General features: G+C 25.4%; 1 long non-coding RNA gene across 2 annotated transcripts; it reads right to left on the reverse strand.

The window, feature by feature from the left end:
- Positions 1-189: 189 nt before the first annotated feature.
- On the reverse strand, positions 190-21,355 carry LOC114121542 (uncharacterized). 2 transcript variants are annotated; one of them, XR_007605295.1, is made up of 6 exons: positions 21,221-21,339; positions 21,071-21,157; positions 11,679-11,745; positions 11,496-11,609; positions 1,417-1,599; positions 190-902 (listed from the first exon to the last, which is right to left on the reverse strand). It is a non-coding gene; the product is annotated as an uncharacterized LOC114121542 (long non-coding RNA). The 2 variants fall into 2 exon arrangements; XR_003592203.2 differs by having other exon boundaries at positions 196-902; positions 21,071-21,355.
- Between the last annotated feature and the right edge of the window lie 1,456 nt (positions 21,356-22,811).

Here is a 22,811-nt window from a genome sequence, read left to right on the forward strand (position 1 = left end):
GACTATATTAAAAAATATTTTATATTTCTACAAATCTATTATCTAATCATATATTAATCATATTATATATATATATATATATATTAAATGATGTACAATTAAATTGTTAATCAAAAAATCCAACAAAAGAAATTCATAAAACAGTTATTAATTGAGAAATATGTAAGTATATATAGGTATAAAATAATACAATATAGCAAATAGTAATAGTAGTACCTATTATCAATTGAAACTCATCGGCCATATCATCGTATCCTTAAATTTATAAATATTATTAAAGATTTTCGTAATCTAGCGCGTGTATATACCTAATTTATATTTTATTATACTATATTACTATCCTAACTGTAATATTATATAGACATTACACAATGTATTATACTTTGAAGGAAAATTTTCAATATGCAAATATATTTAAAAATAAATATTTAAATTGACTATATTATGCATATAAATAAAATGTTCAAGACAATTGTTTTCAAGAACACTTTCCATGGTGAATAAGTTACGAGTTATCATGAACTAACCTGTAGAGCACAACGTTAATTAATAATGACGCGCTAAATTGCTGTACTAATAGTATGTTACTGTATATTGATAATATTATAATAATTGATAATATATATAATATATTATATGTATGTAATGATTTACGAACATTCGGCCGACGAACATGAACCAGACAGTCTAATGCCCAAAGACGATTTAGCCAAAAGGTCAGTATGATCTTTTACGGGTGTTTTTACCACAATTATTCCTCTCGTTATACTGTAGTTTGTAAATAAAAGTTGTAATATTGTAATGTTTTAATGTTGTAATTGGTATCTGTTGGCTGCTGAATATCGGTATACACTTTAAAATGCGTGACTGTAATGCATCTTTCTAGTCGATTCATGGTATACCTACAATATATACATAAAATATATAGACATTTACAGATCTATCGTACATTAATAAATATATAATTATTTTATTTTTACTCAGCTTCATAAATTAATATGTATAATGTTTTAATAAAAATGCTTAAGAATATAGGGAGTGGTTTATTAGTTTGAATGTGTTTGTCTAATGGATCATAAATACGTTCAAATTATGTTGGAAATGTTTTATATACGAAAGATAGAACGTTCTGACTTCTAAATATATACAAGCATAAATAAATTTTATTATTTTTTTTTCAATCTTAAAAAAAATATATTAAAATATTATATAGTTATTATTAAAAATAATAAAATGAAAAGTACTGTGAAAATAATTTTTTTTTATTATTCTTGGTACAACTTCAACAATTTAAGTTGTATTAAGCTTACAAAAATATTAAATTAATGATACATATGAATAAAATATAAAAACATTGATTTTTTTAGATTGAGTTATACATATCAATACATTTGAAAAACAGTATGATTTTATTACTTGTGGTCAATTATTGGACTCAGAGTTTCAAAAATATTGTCTGGAATTCCTAGAGACTTCTGGTTTTTATGTGGTTTTGACAGTAAACAAGGAGGTGCTTGACTGTTAGAGGTTCGACACAGGTTAGCCACAGTGTTGGTTCTATTTTTTGTATAAGATGGCAATGGGACATATTTGAGCGATCTAAAAAATATACTATATATTATATAGACTATACTGTATATACTATAAACTTTATTAGACTAATAATAATAAAAAATAAACATTTTCTACATTACATATTTAAGTAATAAAATACTACGCATAATATAACAATTAGAGTTGGCGTAATACTTGAATAAATTGATTTTAATTTTAAATTTAATTTGCTGATATTTTGTCGCTGGTTGGTGTTTTAAACAATAAAACACCTTTATTTTTATTATTCCTATATTAGAATTTATGCTTATATTGTATTATTAATTTAGAGAATGTATAATTCAAAATAATAAAAAGAAAAAAATATTGATTCAAGGTTTTCTTTTTAATTTGTTTACAAACTAACATATTATATCTATAGTCTTCGTTTTTATTTTACAATTTTTGTAATTTTTGTGTACTTTTGTAAACTTACATAAAAAACGAAATGAATAATAATAAGTCAATATATATTTGTAGTGAAATAAGGCGATATTATTCTATTTATTACCATGCTTAAAATATTTCTAACATAATATAATGATATATTCTGACAGCTTACATTTGATCATAACTTTGTCACCTTCGACAAATTATACTGGAATTGGCAACCCTCATCCGGAAATATAATTTACTACCTACAATATTCTAGGACAGTTATTGCTTATAGTGCACTATAAAGTATAAGTGTTGTTATAAATTTAAGTATAAATAAAAATAACGGTTTAACATAATTTAACAAAAAAAAAAAAATATAATACATGTACTCGTATTCTTCAATAAAAAAAAAAGAAGTACAATTGTGATAGAAAAAAATAGTCAATAATATAAAAATAAAACTTGGATAGTGACGACTAACGAGTTCAAATTTTGACATTGTTATAGATATTTAAAAGTATAATAATAATTTTAGATATTTTGTTAAATTTAAAAAAAAACATTAATTGTAAATACTTGTAACCTAACTTTTTACCATAACGTATAAATTATAATTTACAATAATAAATTCAATTTTCAATATATATATTGTATTGATTTAAAACTATTTATACTAAAAATCTATACACATACCATTCTATGGTACGTAGTCACGTAGATAGATAATATCGATATTGACTGTTAAGTTAAAATAAATGTTCTTGTCAAAAAAATAGTGCAATCTACCTAATTAAGAAAATACCATTAATAATTTAATATGATAACTATCCATGGAAATAGATTCTGATCCATACATCTCTTCCGCCAGAATTGATTTTCGTACATAATAATTTATCTATTATTATTAAATTTAAATTTAACTCACACATAATTATAGAAAGTGAATAAGTGATGATCTACTAGGTACTCAATGACGAGGCACATTCTATAAGGGTTAGACCATAATTTCCGCCGTTTTTTCAAGTTCGTCGGTGATCGGTGAAAACAAATACGTTAGTTAATAAAATATATTTATATAAATATAACCTCAGTAAAATCAGCTATTGTGTTTAACTATAACAAGAAATAGTTTGAATTTGAATTTAATAGTAAAAATTAGTTGGACACATAAGATACATCTATTATTGAAATAGACGGCGTAGAAAAAAAAGAAAAATCAAATAACGAAGAGGTAAACTGCTATTGGCCACGAACGTGACAGGCTTCGAAAAGAAATAGGTAAAAAATGCGCAGGTGTTAATACCTCCATGATAAATATATTTTTATCAATGTGTGAGGTATGTAATAAATAATAATACCAAATCGTTTAAGACATGCAGCTATTATTGTATTGTAGTTTTAACAAATGCATCATTTTTTGCTCTTTTAATTTCATGAAGTAACTCATTCTAATTTGTTTTTGTTAAAATGGAAGAATGGGAATCTGTTATACTAATAATTTCATTTAAAAATCGTTCTTTCCATTTAAAATGATCACAATCGTCAAAATTATTTCATGAATTCATACAAAATATAATAATAATAATAAATAAATATTTTTTTTTGCATAAAACTATATCATAAACTATCATCACTAATAGCACAAATAATTTACTTAAATATCGCGATGCTGTATTTTATAAGGAACTTGATAAAAATGTCAATAAATTGTGCATATCAACTGCATCTGTTATTGCTTCAACTTACTTAATAAGTATTAACTGATAAATTGTTTGTATACTTGATAAAAAAATACCAATAAACCGTCTGTTTATCTAAAAATAAATTTAAAACTTGGATTTACAATGAGGTCATGTGTAAAAACACTAAAAACTAGTTTTTTCTAAAAATTTATTGAATTTACTAGATATACCTACAAAGAAATTTTTTTTACGTTTTTTCTGTAGCTATTAGTAAAAAATATGTATATCTAGTAAAATTGCGTTCATACAATAACACTCTTATATAGGCATATCTAGTTTTTGCTAAAAAAATCTGGTTTTAACTGATTTTCGACGACTTTCTGTACTTAATGAAATATATTATACAATACATACATATTACATTTAAGTAATAAAATATTTAAAGTATATTTATATTATTAGTTGTACTAATTGGTTATATAGTTAATTTTTTTTACACAACAAAACTAAAGTTAAGAAATCCTTAAAAGGTTGTCACGAGTCACGTAGTACGTACTACGTACGCATGTATAATACGCACCTATCCAAATAAAGGATTGTTAAAATAATGGAAGGTTAAAATACTATAAAAATGTACCAAAGTAAACATTTAGTAAGCATAGTTATTATAATTTATGAGTCGTAGATTTATCTTTAAACTTGCTCCGTGTATAAAATTATTAACATCATGTCATTATGTCAATAATATAAAGAAACGTACCTAAATATTTCTAGAATTCTCTCCATATAGATGTGCAACCACACATAATATCTTAAAACAAAAACATGTTCGTTGTTCATCCTATATTTTTTTACAATAATGTGTGGTTTTTTGTGTATATATAAGAATAAGTAGCTAGTCGATAAAATTCTTCAATTTTCAATTTTGAGTGTATCGTGAACAGACAAAATCTGGGAATTTTTATGTTATAAACTTATATAACATAATAGCTCTATTTTTTTAAAGTTCCAATTTTGAAAAAATAGAGCTAAAATCTCGAAATTACAAAATATTGTATAGTGACTTTTAGTAAGTAGGTGATGAAAATTGTTTATTTCGTTCCGTGGCGCACGCAGTATTTGGTATATGTAAAAAAACATCAAGATATTCAGTTAATAAGAGTTGATAACTTAATAAATAATTGGGAAATGTGTAAAGAATTTGTCATTGGTGATTTTTTGTATAGATTACCTATATATAATTATAATAATTATTAATTACCAACAGGGACGTACACAGGATGACACAGGGTAACACAGGTGTTTTGGGTGATCAAATACCCCCCCGAAATCTTTGGTTTTTATAATAAAAAATTAATACCTACTAACAAATTAAAATAATTAGTATAAGTAATTTGAATAAAAATAAAAATATTTAAACAGGACTTATGAATGAAATAAAATTATACCTATTGTGTATTGACGTGATGGGTACAAAATAATTAAAACAAAATGTTCTAATTTTCAAAAACACCCCCCAAAATTGTTTTCTGCGTACGTCCCTGATTACCAATAATTTAATAAACACAGATGCTATATAGGTAAGTCGAACGTGAATGCATTACTCAACATTATCCGGATACCTGCTACATTCATTTTGTACGTATTAATCTAATGATTTTACTGAATTTGTAAAAATTATTATTAACTTGAGGACATTTTAATTTATAGTTATAGTAATGGCTAAATATATTTACCAGGGTGCCGTTTATCTAATGCTGTTGTTCTTAACCGATGTTCCAACAAAATTGTAAAATGAGTGAACAATTTTTTATTTAGTATTTCTAGTTACATTCTCTTAACATTTTGACTTTTAAAACAAAACACAATGATATAAGTTAGACGTTAACATATTTGCAAACTGTTTTATGCTATACATTTATTGTTTAATATATTAAACAATTAAAAAATTAATATGGTTACTGTTTTATTTTACGGCTGTATTCCGCGAAAACCTCATATAATTTTAAGTGTTCCGTCATTCGAAAAAGGTTAAGAACAACTAGTCTAATGAAATATTTGATTTGATTACTGCAGGTGAAAATGAAAGGTCTAAACAATTTAGAGAGAGTATACGTAAATATAATAGTGTAATTTCATTTGTCCCTTTTGGTTCTCAAATAACATATTAACTTACTCCATTGGGGTATGGGTCTTATAGTTTTAAAATACATAGTAATATCGTATATCATCGTATTAACTCCCTTTATCCTTTAGTCTGGCCAACTAGTCATTTAAGAGACGTCAATTTCCGATAAAAATAGTTTTTGCTATGACTATAAACAAAGCAAACATTAGATAAAGTAGGGTTGAATTTACCCCAACCTATATTTAGTCATGGTTAACTTTATATTGACATGCGCAGAGTTAGATCTTTTGAAAAATTAAAAATACAAATAGATAATACCTAACAACAAAAAAGATACAATTGATATAGTTTATAAAGAAATTCTATAATAATAATATACAGAATATTCGTTCCATTCAAACGATCTATATGTATAGTAAGTTCAATGCACGATATTATATTATTAAATCGATAATACGCGTATATACTGTGGGAAATAATAGACATTGCTGTTTTTTTTTTTTGTCTATGTTCAGTCAAGACCACGGTAAAGCACTTACAAGATCGTCCTGCAGGATCGTACAAAATCAATGTCATCGGCGACTATCCAGCTCAGTTCAATACACTGACCATACAGCCATAGGCTTAATCATACAGCTTGTTTTTAGGGAGCGCCTGACATACCGTTTTATGAACTTAAACTTCGAGAGGTTATCGATTAGGTGAGATGCCGCAATAATAAATTGCAAAAATTAGTTGCTGGATTATTTTCTCACTCTTATGGAAGATAGTCACACCAATATGTTACGACTGAAATGTTCAAGTTCAACAGTTCCTTCATTGATTCGTGACCTTGTTGGCATGATGTTGATATTCTACATCATAAATTATGAAAAGCTAGCTATTTGTGAACGCAACTACAAACATCACTAAAAATCAATAGTTATTAACAAAATTCATTTTTAATTAATTTAAATTTTTTTTAAATTTTTTGCATCTCTTTTTAATTTATTAAAATTCTAATACTTTTATAAAATACTTTAATATTAAAATATTATAATAATTATAATAAATTTTATATGTATATATATATATATATATATTACTTAATACCAAGTACAAACACAAAGCTTAAACAAATACTATTTTTATTTATTATAGTGTGTGTTTTAAACTATCATGTGTATCAAACTAATAATATAAATTCTGCTGTTTAAGAGAAAGGACATCCGGTCCGCGTCGTATGAATGGTAACAAACAGCAGAATTTATATTATTAGTTTAATAAACATGTTGATTTAAAACACTCTTACATTGAATAAAAAAAAAAGTATTTGTGTAATCTTTAGTGTTTGTATTTGGAATAAAATGATTTGTATTTAAAAAATAAAAAATAAATAAATATGCTAATTATCATCATAATATTCTCTTAACATTTTAGTCTCATAGAATAACATTTGAATTGGAATAAATAATATGTCCTGTAGTGTTAATGATTTTTAAAGCTTTTATTAATTTATTGTTGTTTTTCAATTATTTTTTAGTATTTATTAATTTATTATATTATGATTATATATTATGTTTATTTAAATTTCTTTAATATAATGAGTTTATTCACATTTTGATTAATACAATTTTTAAGTATATTTAAGAGTTAAGACCTATTATATTTTATATTATAGGTTCTTATTTTCTTCTCAAATTTTCTAATAAATTTTTCATTTTTCAACTAAAAAATATCTAAAATTTATTTTATAAGAATATCAATTTTAAATTTAGAACTTTAACAAAATCTCGAATATTACAAATGATATTGTAGTTTTATAGTTAGAAATTCAAAAAAAATATATATTTTAATTTCTAAGATTTTAAAATATAATATAATATGATTATTTATAAGATTTAGGTATCAATCTATATATTATAAAAATTTCATATAGATTTTTTATGACACTGAAATTCAAATTTTTACAACATTGAATACTTACCTAGGTATTTTAACTATTTCTCTTAAAACAATTTTTACTTTTTGTTGTTATTCAAAAACTAAATATTCTAATTTATAGGCATGAGAAATTTTCGATGTTTAAAAAATGTTTTTTATAAATGTTGATTAAAAATTATTTGCTGGGTAAAAATCAACCTTACGGGAAACTAAAATAAAATTACTTTAATAGCTATATCAAAAAACATATCATGAAATACACTTAATTATATAGGCTCTGAATCGTTTTTCGTTTACTATAATATATCATTGAATTTAAATTTAATACACTCACTCGATTCACTCGATGTCAATATATAGCAGAGCGGTACTAACTTGTTAGCCTTTTTATATTTATTTTTATTACACACAACGAGTCTTATGCATAATAAAAATAGAACTCCGGTGCGTATTTAATGATGCATTATTTAATAAATTATAAGAGATAATTATTATTACAAATACATTCCTAAAATGTAACTTAAGACAATAACTACTAAATTGATAACTACGAGTATATACACTCGCAAAGATCTGACGCCAAACAAAAACGATAACCGTCCGCTGTCCTTCGACACTCGACTTCAAAGAAAATAATACTCGATAAACTGCATATTATGTACGAGTTTATAGGTTTCTACGCGCGTGTTCTTGCGTTTCTTATAGGCAGTATTGAGTATTCATTTGTGCAGGACATTGGTATGTTTTTTTGTAAATACATAGTCTATGTGTAGATACTTTGGTTTAAGTAACCACATAGTCAATATAATATTATGTAGACATCATTTTGATGTCGATAAGCGAGTATATAAATGCAGTTTGGTCTTTCTCTTTGTTTAATACACGTCTTAAAAATGTGTGAAACACATTTATTCCGTCGTTGACTGCAATATAATACCGTGGTAAGTGTTAATAATCCCAGATTATAGGATAGGGTACATTTATAAGACATATAAGTACGATTAATCCGAATAAACACAATCAATTTTAAATAACGATCGTAGAGGAATATACAAAACTGCGGTGTATTCACAAAGAATTTGTAAATAATAATATATTAAGTGACTTATGTACATTTAACCTTGGCTGACCGCTCGTCACATAAACCACGAGAAATAGGCAACGTGACCGTTTGGGGGGAGGGGGTGATGAAGTTCACAAATATCCGTACCGTACAACTATATACAACTGTACAATACTCGTTTTGTCGGAATGTCGTCACATTGCAGCTCACCACTAAAACTATATAATATTGTGTGCCCACAAAAACAGAGAACTCTATATATGAACTAAGTTTAAAATTTCAAATGTTTTCAAAATTCATCAAAATCATGAAAATATATTATTTTGTTGTTGAAATATCACATAACATTTTAAAATTGAATACCCAAGACTTTAAAATATAATATGAAATTTCTCAAAAATTTTGTTTAAAGGAGTTTTAAAAAAAATAACCCTAAAACTATAATGATTTTTTTATGAGGAATGTCAAATTTTGAAGGTATTGAATATTCACGTACATAAAATATATTAATCGTACACGAATTGAAACATTCACTGTTCAGAATTACTTAAATTACAACTCTTTACACAAAAAATATATTTTCAAAAGAAATCTAGAACCAATTTATTATTATTATAATTAGAGCCCGGATTTATATGTTTTTGCATATATTTTTCCTTTTCACTTTTTTATATTTTTGTTAATAATCTTCACAAATCATACTAATTAGAATTCACTGTTTAGTTTTTATTTTGCATATTTTTGCATATTTGACCGTAAAATGCATATTTGTTGCATATTTCAATGAATGCGATGTCGCGAAAAAATGTTGGTCGGTAGGACGCGCAGTTAGCGACACAGTTTTTAGCTATTTTAATTTAAAATACGTTTGTATGTAAAATATTATATATACCTACATTAGAAATAGTTTAGGTAATCTCATCTTCATCTGCTGTAATCTAATCGTTATATCGTTGTTATCGATGTAATACATTTAATTTTGTAATATAATTATATATAGTAATAATTTATAATGCTTTGAATAATAGGCATTAGGCTTAAACTATTTGATATATCATTTTTAATGAAATAATATATATAATTTAAATTATCTGAAATATACTTGTTTGCGTATTTTTCGAGTTTTTAACCATATCTCCTTTACTAAAGTAAATTGTATTACCATTTTGTAACAAACAATACAATTTTTTTTAAATGCAGATATCGTTTAAACCCGGACGTTGTGTGTACTATGTACAGCCGATAATCGATATTCCCATTCATGCGGGATATTTCGTTTTATGTACAATTGTAAATCGGAGAAATTTGATCTTAAGGTTCAATTTATTGAACCACATCAATATCAAGTTTCTCTTCTTATATCTTCACTACATTGGCATAAAAAACATCACCTGTATTAATGAATTGTATACATATTTGATATTAAATATATACATACAATAAAATATACATGATATACATTACGGGTATTATATATTATATATTTTATAAATGCATAAAAAAATATGCATTTGATGTATTAGGAATAAAATCTCCACTATTTATTTACTATAGGTTTTGAGGTACCTACACACGGAAAATAGTTGTATCGTTATATTTGTGTACATTTTTGACTGTTCGGAAAAAAAAATCTTATATTATTATATTTTACGTCTTATACAAGTGAAAAATGAACAGAGACAAATGAACACGTCTGTTTTGAATAGATTGTATCCGATAGATCAACATACAGATTATACTATAATAGTACGTCATATTTCTTAAGCTTTTATATTATAATATTTCTGTTTGTATATCTTCCTGTCCCAAATGCTCAGTCGATAAAATAAACTTTTCTAAATTGCCATTATTTAGTTAGAGAACTCATTATTGATTAATAGGTAATTAAAACCATAGGCTATGGACCTAAGGTAGAATTTAATTTAGTCTAAGGTAACTGGAAATATGAATTTATTCTCTTTTAAAAATGTTGAATAAACTTTATTACATAATGTTGTTTTGTTATCTTGTTAAATGACATCTAAGTTCTGTAAGTTTAATTTTTTAATTCTCTTGTATGGATTATAATTTATTATCAACCCATAATTTTAAAATGTTTCACGATTAGTTGGTATATTTGGTAAAAATGTGTACGAAAAAATATTTATTATTATTATTATTGGAGGGTACTCCACAAAATTAGAGCTGATTGCTTTAAATTTTACGTATTGAAGACAAAATAAAAAACGGCTCCATTAAATACAGATTTGACACCAACAATATGTGTATGAAACTATAATTTATAAGGTTAGGTCAAACCTTATAAACTATTTCACATCAGTAAATCATATTATACTGTGTATACTATTTTACACTTAGTTTATTATACTTATATAAACAATAAGATAATATCACGTAATAATCTATATCTTGTAAATTACGTTTATATATACTAAATAAACTATAAAAATGGCATGTGTATAATGAACATTTGGTTTTTTTCCAAACACGTGAAATTCTATATATATATTATACAAACATTATAAATAGTTAAAACTATTTCAACATTTGCGACTTAATATATATTTAATTGAAAAGCCTACGTGTGAATAAAAGTTAAAACAAGTCTACTAAAGCAATTTCTATAATTAAATCAAGGTTAAAATCGCATGTAATGCATAATGTTATTTAGATATATCAAAACATCGGGTGTAAAAAGAACGGGATTTATGTTTTATTTATTACGTACCTAAAAATTTTTTTGACGGAGCCACAGAGCCATCACTATTTGTTATGGTCGTACATGACAAGACGTTCACATTGCCGTTATATTTGTAAGTATATGTAACTACCGCGAGTATACCTACAAATTGTACATAATAATTTACGAACTAGCTTAAAAATGCATTAAAACGTCTATTACACTACTTACGTATATTATATATCTATACACACCACTATATTCTTGTAACATCAAGCTCGTAGATTCTACGACATACCTAAAAAAATATAATATAATTAATATACGTCACAAAAACAACAGAAACAATAAAAAAAATCCACAAAATAAATCGATTTGCTATGTTAGTTTACTATTTAAACAGAGTATATATATAAGACGAAATAATAAATCAACGTTTTATATTAGTACAATATATTATGTTTATCTATACTAAATAATCTTTAAAACCATAGCAAGCAGTGTGTTTTTATAAAACCTTCGATCGCCTATATAGATTTAAAATTACAAAGTATATAATACACTTAAACACTGAAATACCTAATATTATATATCGTATAATGACGTTATAAATTTTTATTATTATATTATATACAATATAATTAATAATAATATCGTCTACTGCGAGATAATCTTAAGTATCATCATCGTCTCTGCGGGATCGCAGGGCCACTATATTGTGCACGATCTGTACATACATCCAGTGCGTGCATATAAGTTTATAATATAAAATAATACATATAATAATGTTGCGTTACGCGTCGAGGCGCGAGCGTATAATAATACGAGATACACTATACACATTGTTTGCTGATATCGACAGCAGTGTGCGAGAAAAAAAACCATGATATTATAATATAACAAGAAGGTATAATAATACAATAACGAAACGGCCAACCATTGATTTTATTGAATGGAAAAAAACACGATGGGTGAAACTGGATAATATCAATGGTAATAAAAATAATAACACTATACGAACGGAGAAAGGGGATCGAAAGAGTACCCAATACGCATAATATATATTATTTATACATATTATTCGTGTTAGATACTTCTAAGATACCACGATAAAGGTTTCGGGTATACGTCGTAGAGATTAGCGCCACAGTGGAACACACAAAATACATATAATACCTACGGGGGCCTATATAGTGATGCCGCCGTCGCCAACGCTCTGGCATTCTTCTCATCGTATTATATTATGTGTGTTTTATAATCGTTCCGAAATCTTTGGAACATTATTTCGTCGGTCGGTCGAAGGAGAAAAGAATAATATTATCCGAGAGCCGGTGGAATTTTGTTGTTATACACGAGATGGAGAAAAAAAAAATAACGAACCCTGTTTGAAAAAGCGGCAAGTGTCGTTTATATTATTATAATAATATTCTTATAGGATAACGCCGCCGACCGCTCTTTTTTTCTTTATTTTATATATTATTATGCATGTTTAATAAACGAATATGACCGCCCTCCGAGCTATAATATAATAATATGATAATATTCTATGATCACACTTAGCTTTTTTTTTTCCTGCGAACAAGACGAACACGAGTATTGTCAGCATAATTTTTATATAGAAATATCCTGGTGTTATGACATGTTGTATTGAAAAGGCGTGATGCGTGATATGATTTTATACTCTCTGTACGCTCTGTGTGCGGAAATAATAAGTGTATTATGAAGTTGTTTTTCAATAATATTATATATGAAATATATACAACGCTGAAATACTGCTTAGAAATTAGGGGCACACGTCTGCTGCTGACTTTCGTTCACCACTAGTATAAGCTATTTATATAGTATCTAAGTAAAATAAATATTGTTTCAAATAAAATATTATTTCAACATATTTTATCATGATTTAACATGGTACGTATGACGTTAACCACCATGGTCTATAAATAATTTATTATAAACCCGAAATAAAATTACGAACTGTATTTAAATTTGTTTAATTACTATGCAAATAATCTTTTTATGTGGACCGTTTGGGCATAAACTTGCACGAAGTTTCGTCGTTTGTGCATAAAAATCTTGAGAGTTTATTCCTAAAAAAATTTAGAAACACCCACCTATAATACTTAAATATCCGATCGGGAGATCACCGATTTGCCCGTTTCAAAACTATTACAATAATTACAGATTACCAAAATTGATCTTAAACACAGTAGGTATAATAGATTAAATTTAAACTAAATTTTTATTTCGTTATTTTCATATTAATATACTATAACTATATTATTTTCACTACCTTGTATTCCCACTGCAGACGAATGGGCAATAATAAAAAAAAATTGAAAATTTGTTATTGTATGTATTTAAGTAAGTAATGATAATAGTATTTCTATTGGTAATGAATAATATGTAAATGTAAGACTGTGGGTTTTCGAGTGATTGATAAACTGCAGACAGTGTTTTATTACATCGTAATTTTATAGAATATGTAATACGTAATATCGAGTTGGACGGATGAAACATATTTAAAGGAATTTATTGCAATTCTGCGATGTATTATTGACTTATTTATTATTCATTCTATTTTTACACGAATATCTCCCATACTACCATATTAAAAGATTCCAATAAATTATATCGGTTAAAGAATTTAAATAAATATTTTTCTCTATTAGGTACTTATTTATTTCAAGGAGGTTAGGTTAAGTTTAATACAAACAATAAGTGTTTTAAAAATGATTTTGCTAATATTTTGCTATTTTAAATATGTATGATGGTTGGTCTGTAAACGCTTACTTTTTATACATATTATTATAAGATATAACTATGTTATTTATTGTTTAATTATACTACTTTGTGGTTTCTCTTATTTTGCTAAGAATTTAAAGATAAATGAGCAAATATTAAATTAATGCACGACATCACGACATCCTATTATATTATTTTTTATAACTATTTAAAACAGTTTAGTATTATTTTTAATTGTTAAGTACATATTGTTAAATCATACTGCCATATTGGTCACATTATATATTTATTTGTACCTATATGATATTGTGTAATTTTATTTTTGAAGTATGATCAAATGATATTGTATATTTGTATTGGTTAATTTTGTGTGAATAAATGTTTACAATTCTGGAACAAGTCCCAAGGTCTAAAACTAAAGTAAAATAACAGCGATAAAAATTATAAACATTAAACAAAAACGGAAGAAAAATATTTAAAATATAGATAAAACATGGTGTACATTATTTTTTGAAACATCACGATTTTGTGTTTATCAAATAATGAATAACATATTCAAACTTCTTAAGCGATTAAGTTTAACACTAGGTAATTGATTTTAGATGTTTTTACTTATTAAGATGACAGTTAGAGAAACACATTTCTGTCGAAATTATAAATTGAGGCTAATTTAACGTCAAGTAAAAGAAAAAAAATACTCAAGGTCTAATTAGATATATAAAATTACTCGAAACACGATCCTTTATTATTTTTGTTTTTAAATTATAATTAAACATAATTACCATCATTTAATTTAAGAAATGTTGTAGTGTAAGTATTATAGCTTATGATAACTCTTCTACCGAGGCATTTAGAAATTCTTACTATTTAGAATTTTATAACAATTATTTGCTATTGAATTTTTTAATTATGTCTGCAGTCTGCAATAAATATACTATAAGTTATGAACTTATGATTTATATCACAAGTTATGTTATTCATTATTTGTCAGAGATTGTTTAATAATTTCCTAGTCAAGGTTAAAAGTATTTAATAATTAAGTTTAGTGATTTACAAGAAAAAAAAGTCAGTTATTAAAAAAATTTCTGTTAAATTCTGGATAATTTGTTTTAAAATTGATTTTTAAATTTCATAATATTTGCTTGACTTTTAGATTTCTGTGTTATGAGTGGATTTATGAATTTATTGTAAACTGGATAATAAACTCATTATTGTACTATATGTTTTAAATATCTAATCATACCTATGTTTTAATTATCAAATATACTTTTATTTATAATAATGTAACCTATAACATTTTACAATTTAAATCCTATATAAATGTTATTTAAAAAAATAAAAAAAGTTATTAAATATACAAATGCATATATAAAATAAAGATTTCAATTATTCAGTCAATATTATTTTTCTTTTAAATGTAGATATAGTATAGGTATTTTCTCTTTTCTTTCTATTGCACGACTGCATGCATATTTGTGTGTTTTTAGAACTATATATAAGTTTTTTAGTATAATTATTATAACGTTACATACTACATGTCTGCATAGTATGACTTTCAAGACTAGAGAATAAATTTAAGTACTAGAAACAATATTGTGAATACGGAGTTGTATAAGTTGTAACTATGCCATTATGGAAAAGTATGAATTATATTTACTTATAATATAATATAAAATAACTCGAATAAATTCTGATTGTTTACTATTATATAGTTCACTCGTGCTCATTGATCTTGTTTGTATCGTTAGTATCCTATAAGGTTGACAATAGGTCATGTTACACTGTACCTACTATTGAGTCGTAGAAAACCTGCAGTGAAGTAGCTCTCAAAATAACGGTTAGTAGCACGTTATTGTAGATATACAATAATGTATATTTTATAATACATGGGTATAAGATTATATTGAATTATATTTATATTGCGAGAGAAACTTTAAAAAAAATGATTTAAGCACCATTATCTCTTTATACATAACATATTTATAACTTATATCATTAAACAATGATTGAGTTGGCAAATTGGAAAAGAGAAAATAAAATATAACATCTAAAATTAATGAAGATGTATGGTGAAAATAAACTATTTTTTTCTAAATTAACACACATAATGTATATACATTATACCTACTGTATAATACTGAAGCCTGAAGGATATCCACAATGCACAACAAACGAGACTAATAATTATTATTCCGAATAATTATCGTTTTAATTGCTTATTATATACTCTGTCTAGACCGCAGCAAGACTTGAATAATTCATTCTTAACAATTTTCATAAATGTACGCTAGTGAATTACCAACTATATTACAATATCTATATAAAAGATTCACACCTTTTGTCGTATTATTCGAAAATCTTTTGTCGCAGTTTATCTTATTGGTTTTATTCCCTTCGTTTTCTAGAAACGAGAGGATAACTGTTTACTTTATTCACTACTAATCAAAAGAATATGAGATAACAAAAATATTATCAGTCACTACTATCACTGTGCAGTATTGTAATTGTACCATAGTGTATACAACATACTATTTAATGATTAGTGACCCCATTTTGAACTTTAAACTGAAATAAAAATGAAATACCAATAGATTCTAGCTCCTAATAATTATCGTCGTATTAATTATTTTGATTATTTTATGATGAGTCCCACTGAAGAAGTACCTACATAAAAATTAAAAAATAAATTTAGAATCATTCTACCTATTAACCCATATTAAATAAATGTTTCAAAAGATTTCGATTAAAAATGGTTGAGTAGATATTGTATATCGCGTATTTCCATCTTCAAAATTGAATTTTTTTGTGAACATCGAAACATAATAATATAATTATAATATTTAACACATTTAAAATTGCCTTAATGTTAGATTTAAATGCATTGTTAATAATATATTATTGTGTATCATAATATTTTTATATTTTTATTTATAGGCAGTAATTTATTGTAAATAAATTCTCGAATTATTATAATAATATTAAAATTTAAAAAACATACCTATAGAGTATAAATGAACAAAATAATGTTATATATTATCCAGCAACCAGCACTCAAGGAATTCAAGTAAAATGATTACAATTTTTATTTATGTTATCTGTAAACAGTGTAAACTATATCAACAGTAGATAATATATATCATACAATTTAATGAGTGTTTTTATACGTAAACTAATTATATATGCATTATATTATTATATAATATTATGAAAGTCGAAATTATTGTTTATGGGTACCCACAAAATCGAGATAGGGTTACCCGTTTCATTAAACATCCAACGACGTACTGTAAGTCGTCCAAGGAGAACACACGCACACACATAATATATATATATATATATATATAGTGACACATACATATAATACACATATTATATACCTATAAGACATAAATATACATAATAATAGTGTTTTTTTACAGCAGAGAAAATATGCAAACGTACTTGATAATAGTATATATATATATATATATATATATATATAAGTTAATTCACGGGTATTATTTATACTTATACGCGTAATACTCACGTATATTATTGGGATAAATGATTTTAAACCAGCACATGCTATATAATTTCGTTAATAAACAGGGCAAGGCGAACACAATAATACAAATGCATTACAATATTATAATATCTATATATTATTATCTCTATACCTACATAAAGGAACTGCAGTTTACCCACGAAATATTGTATTAACGTGATTTCCAAATTGATAATAATATATATAATAAATAATAATATTAATAATTATTAATATTATTAATTTATTGGTAGAGTTTGCGAAAACGAAACACCTATAGCAAAGACTAGCGAGCTGTTGCAAGCAGCAACAATGTGTTCTCCACTATTACTAAATACATACTGTAATATAAACGTAAAAGCATTATTATCAATCACTATTAGGTATATGTCTATAAATAATGTATGTATATTAAGTTAAAACCGCCTATATATCAATATAATATTAAATTTTTATCGAGCCCTCCGGCCCTTGATAAATATTTCGCATAATCTAATATTACCTATATATTTTCCACTTCGCAAAAATAGTGGATTTTAAATGCATAATAATCATATACAATAATCGTTCTGATGCAACGAAAACAACAATAACTGTTGCGCAGGACATGATAAATAAATAATTATATAGTATATGGAACATGGGTAGAGAAACGTTTATCTTGACTAGTTGATTACCCACACGATTGATTAAGCTTAATAATTTTTTGCTAAAATAATTTAAACATTCTCATACGGCATATGTCTACTATTATTAAGCAAGTATATTATATAATTATGTATTATTTATTTTATTTTTTTTTTAAGTTCTTCTGACAATATCATCTGAACTTGGTAAGTTACCATTAATTAAACGAGTATAATTCAATTTTTGAAATGATGTCAAGTTCTATACAATATGTAATATGAAGTGTTCTAACAGATTAACAGATATAAAATACTTTATTATTGTATAGTGTACAAAGTATGTCAAAACTCAAATTTATAAATTAAACAATTAGAAAGGTAAATAAAAACCCATGTGTTATAATAATACCTTAGATGTAAAAACAAAAATTTTATTCTGTTATGTAATATACATAATCATATGTTTTAATGTTTAAATTGTTAAGCAAAATGTGGTTAAAAAAAAAGTCATCCAATGCGATAAATAAATTGTTTATACTTTACTGATATAAAATCTCATTTAATTGTGCATAAGTACTTTAGGTTCTCGAGTACCTATATATTTTTTGTTTGTAATTATTATAATTCACATTTATTTTATTATATGTTATCTAACAATAACTAGGTATTTAAATAAATCGAAATAAATTATTTAGTCTCCTCGAGCTGGAGAAATGAGAATAATATCTAGTTTTCTCGATTAATTATTATTCTTTGCAAATATTAAATAATATATATAGTATATATGTATTTAAAGACAGGTCTATATTGCAAAATTGATATATATATTACCCAGCTTTATTATATTTTATTGTAAATTGATATGTATTTTTTATTTCATAACTTGTTGCAAGCGATAATGAGTTGTGAAATTTTAAGAATGCTACATTAAAATCAATATTAATTTTTCAAAATAAAATTACTTGCGTGTTTGTATGTAATGTTATAATAATTTTATGATAAAAAAATCTCTATAACACATGTAAAACTGCATTTTTTATAAACAAAATAAATTATTGTTAAATAGTTGTGATAAATTTATTATTTATAAACTATTATACTTAATTTAAGACATTTAAGGCTAATTAAATTATTATGTTACTTGTTAACATTTTCGAGATTAATCTAGGTCGAAACTGTTTGATTTTAAATTTTCCTTTAATTATTCATATTTTAATACAAACATAGATATAGGTATTCAGTTTCAATTTAGTAGTTAGAAATACTATGTAGTTAATTTAACGCTATACCAACAAAATCAATTAGAGGTCTTCTTCTCAAGACAAAAAAAGTATTATAATTAAAACAATTAAATGTTGCGTTTCGATTTCTAAAATAAGCTATGGTTATACATTTCGTTTTTCACAAAATAATTAACAATAGGTACCTATATAGGGTATACACCAATATACCAATTACTTGAATAATTATCGACGGTGGTTAGAGTTGTTTCAGCCACTTTTAAAAATGTTAAGTACAAACAATTATGAAAATAACAGCCAGTAAAATATTTTCCGTAAACAAAGTACACGGCGATATCGTTTCGTTTTATTAACCCGAAACATTATAATATTTATTACCGAGCGCTTCTGAAAGGGTAGTATAGGTAATATATAGGTTTAAAATAATGAGTAATATTATAATAGTGTTATATACGTATTAGGTATACGCGCATAATAGGTTCGAGAAGATATTTTTTAGGTGTATAATTTCGATGTTTTGATGCATCGCCCTTGAAAATATGGACCCCCGCACAAAGTATTTACCCTCCGGGCGACTACCACCGCCGCACTGGCTTACGCATTTACATTTAAATAAAAAAAAAAAAAAAAAGGAAAAGAATATGTTTTATACAATTTAATATTATATATTATAATGTGTCGGTGGAATTCGGAGAACCGTATTATTATATTATGTGTATGGTATATATTTATGTGTGGTGTGTGTGTGTATAGGCCATAGGGTTCCCATATGGACGACCCAAGACGAAACGGCTCCGACAAAGTGGGTAGTACACGCACTATCGCGGCTGCAGCAGCAGTGTATATAGTATATTATGTATATGTTGTGTAAACTGTTGAATATAACCTGCAATCTCCGATGAGGGATCTCTCTCTTTTATTCGCCTCTCGTCGTCTTTTATATTTTACGTATTATTATTACATCTCGCGTGCATTATACGCTTTTTTTTTTTGACAAGACGTCGAGAAACCGCGCGCATTTACGCGTAAGGCGAGGAGAATAAGAACCGAAAAAAAAAAGATGGAAACCCGTCGTCCCCGGGTCGACCACTGTGGCGACCGCGCAGTACAATGCGCAATACTCGTACCTATACCTACGTATTACAATATAACTATAAAGTGCGTGCAAGTGTTTTATAGCCCATACACACCACCGCGAATTAATAATTATATTTGGCATTCTCGATTGATAATATAATAATTGATAGGTATTTGGTGTTACGCGTCTCATATAGCCACGTATAATTTATCGTGTGTGAAACGAATAATTAACGAATGAAAGAATTTAAGAATACGTTTCAATTAGAACTTTCTATAATATAGCCTATAATTTATGTGTATATTATACTCCCATAATGTGCACTTACGTGGTACATACAGGTAGTAAGTATAAGTGTACAGTTTCCTGGGATAATGTCGTGAATAATTGTGTGTTTAATAATCACTTACCGTGCATGGTGTTAATGTGTGCATATACTGTACGGATTTTTCTTTTGAAGATTTTTAGTGTAGTGCACAATCGTCGGTTTCGAGATTCTTCATAATTGAAATAATATACCATATAGTAATAATTCGTATTAGCGTATTGCATTTACATACTGCCGTATAATATTATTTTATACTGTTTGATCGAAGTTTCTTCGCTGGTCGTCTGTCTTTCGTCTAGAATCTCACGATCGTCACGAAGGCGATGTTATATTATAATACGGCATCGAGCGTTTATAACATTCAATCTGGAACAGGAAGTATCTGTAATAATAAAAAATAAAAATAAAACAGTTAAAATGACTTACTATTTGTGGTGTAATGAGAATATACAAGTTGTGTGCAAAATAACAGTGGTATTACTGATGTGATATTAATAGACATTACAGAATCTAAAATCCGATCGAGTTTAAATACGTATACTATATACATAAACAAACGCACAATATGACGTGTTTTATAATATTATGTATTATCTCTAATTATATTTAGATTTAAGTATTAAGTGTAAACAAATATTATTTTAACATTAAAGTCATTGTTAAAATGAGTTCATGTTATTTTTTTTAATTTAAAAAAAAAAATCCTTTTGTTATAATATGACAATGGTCAATTAATTATGAGTAATGAGTAATGGAATACATTAATACATTATACCTGAACACCTATATTGTATTATTGTTGTTGAAATCGCATAAAATATTTGCATGTAATTTCGATGAGAAAAATAAGAATATTGTCGATAGTATAAGCAAGTATAATAGGTACTGATCTGATATTAAAATGTCACACTACTTTCAAAGAGTTAATAATAATAATTATTAATTGCATTATATTATACATTTACGATAATTGCATACAATACTGTATTAAATGATAAATTATGTGACTTACTTAAAAAATTAAATATTATTAGATTAATGGTTTTTACATAACATATTAAATATTTAAAGAATAAATTATATGTAGGTATCAAATATAATATATTGATAGATATTCCAATCGCGCCAATTTTATTAATCTATTGTTCATGTATCATGCAACTGTACAAATAAATAATAATGAAATTGTGCTTAATTACGTATTTACACGATAAAATAGGTAATAACTTTATTTTTGCACTGAATATCATTATTTATATTTAAGTTTATAATTTTAGATTTATTCTTACACATCTTAACTTTAAAAGAAAATTGTGATTTTCTATGTAACAAATTAACTTATAGTAAGACTATGTTAGAGATATTGCTTAAATATATATACATATATATTTATATATCTACATGGCCATCCCCAAGCATGTTTATACCCATCTTTTTCTTTAATTATAAATCAAATAAAATTTTAAGAATAATATTTTTACTTTTTATAACATTTAAAATGCTTCAGTAGCATCACAAACTTTTTATTTTTTAAATTAGCAACAATCTTTACTATAAATTATTAAGCAGATTATTTTTTTTTGAAAATTTTGGTATATTTAAATCTAAGTTTGGACGAGTAGTTTTTAACTTATTAAAATAGATAATACGACTATAATAAGAATAAATGCCATTAAAAATAATTTATACATTTTTTGTACAAAATTATAAAATAGATTTATTAATATTGAATCTAATACTTCTAATACTCGAAAAATTTGTTATAAATTAATGTTAATTGTCTTCCATCTATCGCACTATCTTCTAAACTTCTTTTAGTGTAT

Source organism: Aphis gossypii, chromosome 3, assembly GCF_020184175.1.
Source record: "Aphis gossypii isolate Hap1 chromosome 3, ASM2018417v2, whole genome shotgun sequence".
Lineage (NCBI taxonomy): Eukaryota > Metazoa > Arthropoda > Insecta > Hemiptera > Aphididae > Aphis > Aphis gossypii.